The 9,726-nt window shown below is 39.8% G+C and overlaps 1 long non-coding RNA gene across 1 annotated transcript in view; it reads right to left on the bottom strand.

Annotated features, from left to right (window-relative positions):
* LOC128592258 (uncharacterized) overlaps window positions 1–1,209 on the bottom strand; it is a 102,328-nt gene extending 101,119 nt beyond the window's left edge. Inside the window, exon 1 of the long non-coding RNA XR_008381821.1 lies at window positions 1,174–1,209. This is a non-coding gene — a long non-coding RNA (uncharacterized LOC128592258). The remainder of the gene's footprint in view (window positions 1–1,173) is intronic.
* Window positions 1,210–9,726: the final 8,517 nt, after the last annotated feature.

The raw sequence follows: 9,726 nt of genomic DNA on the forward strand, positions 1-9,726 counted from the left end.
ACCATAAAATACAGTAAATGCTATAACAGAGATCAACAAGGGCAAATGAAAGAATAGGGTGATTATTTCTCATTAGTGGACCTTCATGACAAGGATCCTGATAAGATCTGAGCTCAACCGAAGAAAACTGAACAATGTGTGGGTTCCTGTAGTAAGAAAAAGTACATTACGTAGTTGGCAATCTGGGGAAAGCCTGCACATTGCCATTCTAATGGACCCTCATGCCAATTTTCTATCCCGAATCGTATAAAATTCTTGTTAAAATCAATAGCAAAACTTCAAAACCTTGGAGAAAGAGTCAAAATGCATTCTTAAGATAGTTAAGGTTCCCCCCCCCCAACATGCCTGTGAATTGGATGCATTCTATGAGCAACAGAGTTTTACAATAGCCATGACTCTTAAAAGTAGTAATTTTTCCTCTCTTCTGATTCAGGCTTGATTAGTCCAGGTTAACTTCTGGTTGCAGGGCTGGCCCAGAACAGTATCCTTCTATCTCTCTATTTCAGTGTTTAGTCCTCTTATCCATTCTCTTCATCCTTTCTTCTAAAGTTTGACTCATACTGCTAAGATGATAATGCCCAATACCTGCCCCATGTGCTAGCTCTCAAGCTAGTAATGGGAAACGCTTTGTCATCAAGGGCCTTGTATAAGCTCACAAAGTGCATCATGTAGGCAGCTATCTGTCCCATAACCATATGACCAATACTGATCATCAAAGACATAGATTCTACCCTCAAGCAATACAAAAAATCTATATGGCATTGGCTGAGGGTTTTTTTTTTTTTTTTCCTGTAAATAGTCCACAGCAAATCTTTTTTTTCTTCTCTTCTTTTCCTTTTTTTTTTTTTGTAGAGACAGAGTCTCACCTTATCGCCCTCGGTAGAGTGCCGTGGCGTCACACAGCTCACAGCAACCTCCAAATCCTTGGGCTTAGGCGATTCTCTTGACTCAGCCTCCCAAGTAGCTGGGACTACAGGCGCCTGCCACAACGCCCGGCTATTTTTTTGTTGCAGTTTGGCCAGGGCTGGGTTTGAACCCGCCACCCTCGGCATATGGGGCCGGCGCCGTACCCGCTGAGCCACAGGCGCCGCCCGTCCACAGCAAATCTTGACATCTAGTCCTCTCTTCTCAAAGGACAAACTAAGAACTGTCTAATATTAAAAATGGAACCACTGGGCAGCACCTGTGGCTCAGTGAGTAGGGTGCCGGCCCCATATACCAAGGGTGGTGGGTTCAAACCCAGCCCCGGCAGAACTGCAATAAAAAAATAGCCGGGCGTTGTGGCGGGCGCCTGTAGTCCCAGCTGCTCGGGAGGCTGAGGCAAGAGAATCGCGTAAGCCCAAGAGTTAGAGGTTGCTGTGAGCCGTGTGACGCCATGGCACTCTACTGAGGGCAGTAAAGTGAGACTCTGTCTCTACAAAAAAAATGAAACCACTTTGACATGCACTTTTTATTTCACTGGCCTGTAAGCTACTTGAGAGTAGGGACCCTGCTTATTACTCTCATAGCTCTCATGCTTAGGACCATGACCCAGACATAGTAAGCATTCAAACAATATTTGTTTTTTGTTTTTTTCATTTTATTTTTTTGTATATATTAAGTCTTTTGTACATAGATCATAAATAGATTTATGCCGTTTTCAATGTGTTGATTATTTGTACAAATTGGAGTGCTTACATCATACTAATCAACATAGCTTTCACCTCATTTACCCAATTATACCATTAGGACATTTGTGTTCTACACATGATAGATCCAACTTGTACTTGCAATGTGCTCCATAGGTGTGGTCCCCTTACTATCCCCTACTATAACTCCCACCCCTTCCCCTCAAACAATATTTGTTAAATGAATAAATTTTGTTAGCAAGTATTCTTAGTTTGTAAAACTCTATGCTTTTTTTCTATATGAAATAACAAAAATGAGAAGGTTCTCTGAAATCTCATCTACTATATTTCAACCAGGTGTGTTTAGCTTATAGGCAATAAAAAACCCATTACACATGTTTATCTCTCGATTATTTTTGTTTAGCTACAGGAGATTGAGAAACCAGTTACGTACTGTTATGGTATACACAGAGGAAGGGGCACCATAGATATATAAATTACTCAGAGACTTGTCAACTCACTTTGAAGAATCCATTTCTTTTCCATAAGCCTGTTATTCATTAATTTATTCAGCATACTTGAGATCTTAATACTTTTATACATTATTATTTCTTTTTAGGGTGGAAGCTGTGTTTTTGACTGAGACAATTGAAGATTACTGCCTCTGGCAGAGACAGCTTATTGTCTAGCAAAGATTTGTGTAACCCACTTCCATGGTGTGCAGTTGTTAGTGAATAGTGGCTTCCAGACCAGTGAGCACATTTCCCAGCCCTTTGCCCTAGGTGAAAATGTGATTCCACCCAATAATTTTAAAAAGTGGGCATATATTATGTTCTCTGCCCTCTCTTTCTTTATCTGCCGGCTCAATTCAGGAGAATCTGAAGCCCTAAAAAATGGCAGAGCCACAGGATAGAAGGACTCTTGTCTTGGAGTTACCATATAGCAGAAAAAAGCCAACAGTCCCCCTTCTGTTATGAGCAAGACACACATTTTTATTGCATGCAGCCACTAAAGTTGACAAGTTTGTCTGTCATAGCAGCTAATGTGACTCGTGTGTGATGTTTTTCTTCTATCCACTCCCTGGTGGAGGCGCAAGGGAACAATTCTGACACTTTGTCTAAGGCACATTGTTATTAGCTCCAAGACCAAAAATGAAATATGGAATGAGGAGAGAGCCAGATTGTCTATGTTCAGGTTCCAGGAGACAAGTTAAATGTTGAAAAGTTACGCTGTGAGCTAAGGGTGAGAGAGGACATGAGCTAACAGGGGAAGGGAGTTGCTAGGGTGTAGGTGGGGGGAGAACAGAAGAGGTTATCTCAGAGAGTACATTTTAGAGTCCAGATTTTGGAAGGAGGGTTCCAAACTGAAAGGAAAAGCGTTAAGGCCAGCCTTCAGACTTACAGCTGGAACAGAGGGAGCGTTCTCATTGTACTTTAGCAGCACAACTAAGGCTCTTCAACTGAGTCTGGCTGGAGGAGAGGCAGAAACCAGGCAGATGGGACCTGAAACCTCTGAGAGCCAGCAGGCATACAGAATCCCAGAGACCCAGAGGGTATACAGAAACTCCAGGAGGCTTAGATCCCTGATCAAAAAAGGCCAGGCATATATGGCTGACCTTCTGGTGATGTTATTTAGGAACTTTTTATCTGATAATGCCATTGAAACACTAGACTCTGGCTTCAGCTCCTGGGCAGAAAGTAGAAAATGATGTTTATATGCTTCTGAAGTGAGAGCCACAAGCATGTGTTTGGCAGAACTTTACTAGCTTCTAGGAAAGGAAGAGCTGTCTTCTCCTGGTGTTTACTGCAAATACTTGGGATGGCCCTGTGTCCATAGTAAAGCTATTTGGCTGGGACCTTGAAGAACTAGTTAAAGTCCTAAGATTGAAGCAAGCGTTATTGTACACATATAAAATATTTTCTGTTCCTTTGTTTACATACATGCAAATGTATATTTGCAGCAGACTTTGTTAAAGATTTGTGAAGATGAAGGAGAATAGTTATCACTAATGTATGGAAAAACCAATACTGAGCTTTTCTGCCTGAGTTTTAGCCTCTTACAGTGATGCTCAATTTCTTTTTGTGCTTTTCTTTCTCAGTGTCTGCCCCCATTCCAAGCCCATTCTAACAATTTACAACTTTATTACATGATGTAGTCAGCTCCTTACAGCTCTCCCTGCTTAATCCTCTGCCCTCCCTATGCAGTTATGTGTACCCCAAGCCAGTCTGCCACCTTGAGCTGTCTGCTCTGGGTCTCATGGTTTAGTCCCAACCAGACAAGCTTCTGCAAAGGAAGGAGGCAGTGTAACCAGTCTTTTTCCCACTAGGGTTGCCAGAGTTAGCAAATATTAATAATAATGCATGTTGGGGGAAAGGGGGAAGATGGTTAGAGAATTTTTTAGGGTAATGAAAATACCACATATGATTCTATAATGAAGGGTGTATGTCACTATACCTTTGTCCATAATGTGTAACACCAAGAGCGAACCCTCAATGTAAACTATGGATGGTTCATGTAGGTTCATCAGCTGTAACAGATGAACCACTCTGGTGGGAGTGTTGATAATGGGGAAGGCTATATGTATATACAGGCAGGGGTATGTGGGAAATCTCTGTACCTTCCTTTTAACTTTTCTGTGTACCTAAAACTACTGTTAAAAAATAGTCTTTAAAAACACACAGAATGTTCAATTAAATTTGAATTCCAGCTAGACAATAAATACATTATTTATATAAGTATAACCCAGATATTGCATGAAACATACATGTAATAAACTGTTATTTGTTGTTTATCTGAAGTTTATATTTAGCTGGACATCATGTATTTTATCTGGCAACCTTATTTCCTTGATGTCTTTAATTCAGCCTGCTTCCTTCTAAGGTAAAACTAGTTATATTAATTTTGGGCTGAAATGTATTCTTTTTTAAAATTAAACTTAGTACCTAGAATATTACCTAGCTTGTTGTAGTTGCTCAATAAATAATAGAGAATGAATCACTTGAGGTAGGTTACAGTGTTAAACAATTTGCCATTTATTTATTTATTTGACACAGAGTCTCAAGCTGTCGCCCTAGGTAGAGTGCTGTGGCGTCACAGCTCATGGCAACATCAAACTCTTGGGTTCAAGCAATGCTCTTGCCTAAGCCTCCAAAGCAGCGAGGATTACAGGTGCCTGCCACAATATCCAGCTATTTTTTTGTTGCAGTTGTCATTGTTGTCCTAGCTGGCCCGGGCTGGGTTTGAACCCACCAACCTAGATGTATGTGGCTGGTGTCCTACCTACGGAGCTACAGGCACCACCCTAAGCAATTTGCCTTTTAAATGCTAGAGATAGGAGGCAAGGCATGGTGGCTTACACCTGTAATCCCAGCACTTTGAGAGGCCAAAGCTGGAGGGTGGCTTGAACCCAAGAGTTGGAGGCTGCATATACTGTGATCATGCCACTATACTCTAGCCTGGCTGACGGAGCGAGACTTGATCTCTTGTTTAAAGGAAAGCTAAAAACTGAGGTAGTTGGGTGGTGGCGAGTGTATGAAGATAATACAAAATGCCCTGCCTTCTCTCCCAATCTGTTTTCTAAAATTTATAATTTGGGATTAAGCTACTGTCATATTATGAAAGGTTTCATTTTCTGGTAGAAGAAAGACTTGGGAGGAATTTTAAATTTTGACCACTTAAGACATCTTTGATAAAGTTTTTAAATATCTTTTTTGTTAAGGTAAATGTATCAAATAAGTCTTTGCCTTCACTCAGAATATAATTTCTTATATTCTGAATGTCATATTTGTCAGATTATTAATTTCTAAATCTAAATACAGATTTCTCATTTCTTTTTGTGTCTTTTTTTATTATTATTAAATCATAGCTGTGTACATTAGTGCAGTCAAGGGGTACAATGTACTGGTTTCATACACAATCTGAAATATTTTCATCGAACTGTTTAACATATCCTTCATGGCATTTTCTTTTCTTTTTTTTTCAGGATTTATTTATTTATTTATTATTATTAAATCATAGCTGTGTACATGAATGCGATCATGGGGCACCATACACTGATTTTATAGACCATTTGACATATTTTCATCACACTGGTTAACATAGCCTTCCTGGCATTTTCTTAGTTATTATGTTAAGACATTTATATTCTACATTTACTAAGTTTCACATGTACCCTTGTAAGATGCACTATAGGTGTAATCCCAGCATTTTCTTAGTTATTGTATGAAGACATTTGTATTCTGCATTTAGTAAGTTTCGCCTGTACCCATTCTAAGATGCACCATAGGTGTGGCCCCACCCATTATCCTCCCTCCACCCTAACCCCCCCACTCCCTTCCCCTTCCTTGGCCCTTTCCTCATAGTCTTGTGCTATAGTTGGGTTATAGCCTTCATGTGAAAGCTATATATTAGCTTCATAGTAGGACTGAGTGCATTGGATACTTTTTCTTCCATTCTTGAGATATCACCTAACTCCAGTAAGATTAGCCCACATAACAAAATCCCAAAACCAGAGATGTTGGCGTGGATATGGAGAATACTCAGAAATCTTTTTGTGTTTTATAACTGCCAAATAAGAGGCATTAAATTTATGTTAGAAGAAGTAATGAAGAAAGGAAGGAAGGGAAAAAGGAAGGGAGGAAAGTAATTCATATGGAAAAAAGGAGAGAAAAATCAAATCCTTATAATTTATATTGAATGCTGTTTTAAAGAATAGTGTCTGTCGGGAGGCTGAGGCAGGAGAATCGCGTAAGCCCAAGAGTTAGAGGTTGCTGTGAGCCGTGTGACGCCACGGCACTCTACCCGAGGGCAGTACAGTGAGACTGTCTCTACAAAAAAAAAAAAAAAGAATAGTGTCTGAATAAAGACAACCCAACAAACCATAAAAAGTGAATTCTCTTATTTCAGTGAACATGAAAGTCTCAGCAATTCAATTCAGAACAATCTATTCTAACTCATCAAATGTTTCTTGAGCACCCACTCTAGGCAAAGCCACTGTACTAATCAGTGTTACATAGGTTGTTAAAAGATAGATACTTTGGGCGGCACCTGTGGCTCAGTGAGCAGGGCGCTGGCCCCATATACCGAGGGTGGCGGGTTCAAACCCAGCCCCGGACAAACTGCAACAAAAAAATAGCCGGGTGTTGTGGTGGGTACCTGTAGTCCCAGCTACTCGGGAGGCTGAGGCAGGAGAATCGCCTAAGCCCAGGAGTTGGAGGTTGCTGTGAGCTGTGTGATGCCATGGCCCTCTACCAAGGGCAATAAAGTGAAACTCTGTCTCTACAAAAAAAAAAAAAAAGATAGATACTTTAAGATTTAAAGAGTTTATTTGAGCAGATGGTGATCTGGCAGCATCTGACTACAAAGGGGTTCAGTGCCCCACTGAAGGAACTCACAGGGAAACTTTAAAAGGTGCATTCAGAAGAAAGACCAAGAAAATATTTTATTGGCTAAAGGGGAACAGCGGTCTTAAAGTCCCTCGTAGAGGTTTGTTGGCCTTCTCTGATTGGTAACGTCCCTAGTAGAGGTTAGTATTGGTTTCCAAATTACTCTCAATTACTTTTTTGTAATAAGGGGAAAATAAAATATTGTCCTTCAAAAAAATTTACTGATTAGTTTTTGGGGGTGGAGGAAGGGGAAGAAAGGAGGCAAATGTACTAATGAATAAGCTTAATTCAAAGTAAAGTAAAAAGAAAATGAAGGAGATCAAATCCGGAATTCAGGAGAAGGTTTACCCCTTGAATTAACCTTGAGAGAAAGAAGTACAAAAGGAAAGTATTCTAAGTAGAGAGCACAGCTTGAGTAAAGACAAAGAGGTGAGAAAATCCAAGGTCCATTTCTGGAAAGGTGCAAACATTTTAGATGGATAATATAGTGATAATACTGCATACTTCTAGATACAGCTCAAAGAATTACAATTGAAAAATGAAATAGATTTAATAGACAACTAAATATAACCATCTGTCAGTCCATTTTGAATGAAACCAGCTAGAAATGAATTCATGCATGTATGTCCTCACGCATATAGACATACCCACACAAACATACATAGATAATATCTTTTAAAAGTGTCCTTGTTCATTGTTGAAAGTGGCCCAACACAAAAGCCCTTCGATATCTTCCTGCCAGTCATATCTGTGAGCTCCTTTATAGCAGTGGAAGTTTAACTCATATAGGAACTCTGCAGTTGAGTTTTGGGAACATCTTCCATGTGTCAGAATATCAAGAGAACTGAGTTACAATGCTCAGCACTGGAATGCTGAATCTTAGCTACATGTGCCTCCCAGCTACAATTTCATGTTTTTTGAAAGACTAATCCAGGCATTACATTATTGTCAGTGCCTCTCAAAATATTCCTTGCCAATTATTCTGCTTGTTTTCAAAAGTTCTCTTAGTACAGGTATTTCCTGTTTTATTTCAAAATTAATGATTAATGATAGGCTTTTGAAGGTTTAGAGAATTAATTGTGGTCAGAGAAACCTTTTTTATTATTGGATAGGCATTGCCTACACTGTTCCAACAATTTTCCTTCTCTCAAGTTGAAGAGGTAACTATTTTTTCCATAATCATACATTCTTTAGTACTTAAAGAATATATTTTGACAAGCTTATTTGCAGAATTTGTTTTCAAAATGCAAACATCATGATACTCTTTCCCAAAGAGTAAAAGTCTCACTTTTGTGTTTATTCAGTTTTGAAGCATTTTTTCTATAATAGCTACCAGCATAGTACTTCATCATTTATTAGTGCTTTTATTCTTCCTAATTGCCAAGAAAACTTAAAAGAGGAGCAATATTTCTGAATTAACAAATACTCATTTTAGGAAGAATTGGTGAAATATTTTTAATGTCAACATTGGTAGTGATGAAATATTCTACGAAACTTCAGTTTTCTTTAAGGAAGTGATAGTATTTCAAGAAATTATGAGATCAGTTAAATAGTACAGTTTCCACTGTTAAGGGCTACCAGTAGAAAACCTGTAGGGCAAAGAATATTCTTGAAATCAATCATTATAAAAATACGCACTTCATACAAAAAATTAACAACTTTATTCTTTGTCTGGGTTAATATAAGAAAGACTTTTCTTTTGATTCTGATGACATTTTATCTTATCCTTCAAATAGTACCTTGAACTCTCCCTTTTTCGTAGCCTTTTTCCCACTATTACCTCTTCTGACTCAGATTATGTGGCCCAAAGTGTACAATCTTCTCAAGACCAGCATGCTCTTTTTAGCCAGGAGTGGATGTGACTGGTGCCACTTACAATCTGCAAACCTGGGCAGAGAACCAGAGAATCACACCTGGCACTCTGGGCTTGTCTAAAGAAGATGAAAACAGGGCATGCTCAACTTCAACTGCCGATATGACTAAGGCTACCAGCCTTCAATATGCCTTTGTTCTGATCCTGAAAGGTCACAATGACCCATAGTCACACTGAAATATGAAGGAGATCTTCTCTTTTCCTCTGGGTCATAGTAACTGCCTTCCATAGGTTATGAAAGTTAACCTTATGTTCATAGCACTTTTTTTTTTTTTCGTAGAGACAGAGTCTCACTTTATCGCCCTTGGTAGAGTGTCATGGTGTCACAGCTCACAGCAACCTCCAGCTCCTGGGCTTAGGTGATTCTCTTGCCTCAGCCTCCCCAGTAGCTGGGACTACAGGCGCCCACCACAATGCCCGGCTATTTTTTGTTGCAGTTTGGCCAGGGCCAGGGTTGAACCTGCCACTCTCAGTATATGGGGTTGGCGCCCTACTCACTGAGCCACAGGTGCTACCCTCATAGCACTTTCTTTGACTACCAGTTCTATTAGATTTGAAAACAATGTATATATGTATATTTGTGGATACACACACATGTGCACATAAACACACATTCAGATATGCATATGTATATTCTAAAAAAAAACTTCTCCCCAAATTATTTTCAGAATGTCATAGGGCGGCGCCTGTGGCTCAGTCGGTAAGGCGCTGGCCCCATATACTGAGGGTGGCGGGTTCAAACCCAGCCCCCGCCGAACTGCAACGAAAAAATAGCCGGGTGTTATGGCGGCGCCTGTGGTCCCAGCTACTCAGGAGGCTGAGGCGAGAGAATCGCTTAAGCCCAGGAGTTGGAGGTTGTTGT

This window comes from Nycticebus coucang, chromosome 8 (genome assembly GCF_027406575.1).
Source record: "Nycticebus coucang isolate mNycCou1 chromosome 8, mNycCou1.pri, whole genome shotgun sequence".
Classification (NCBI taxonomy): Eukaryota; Metazoa; Chordata; class Mammalia; order Primates; family Lorisidae; genus Nycticebus; species Nycticebus coucang.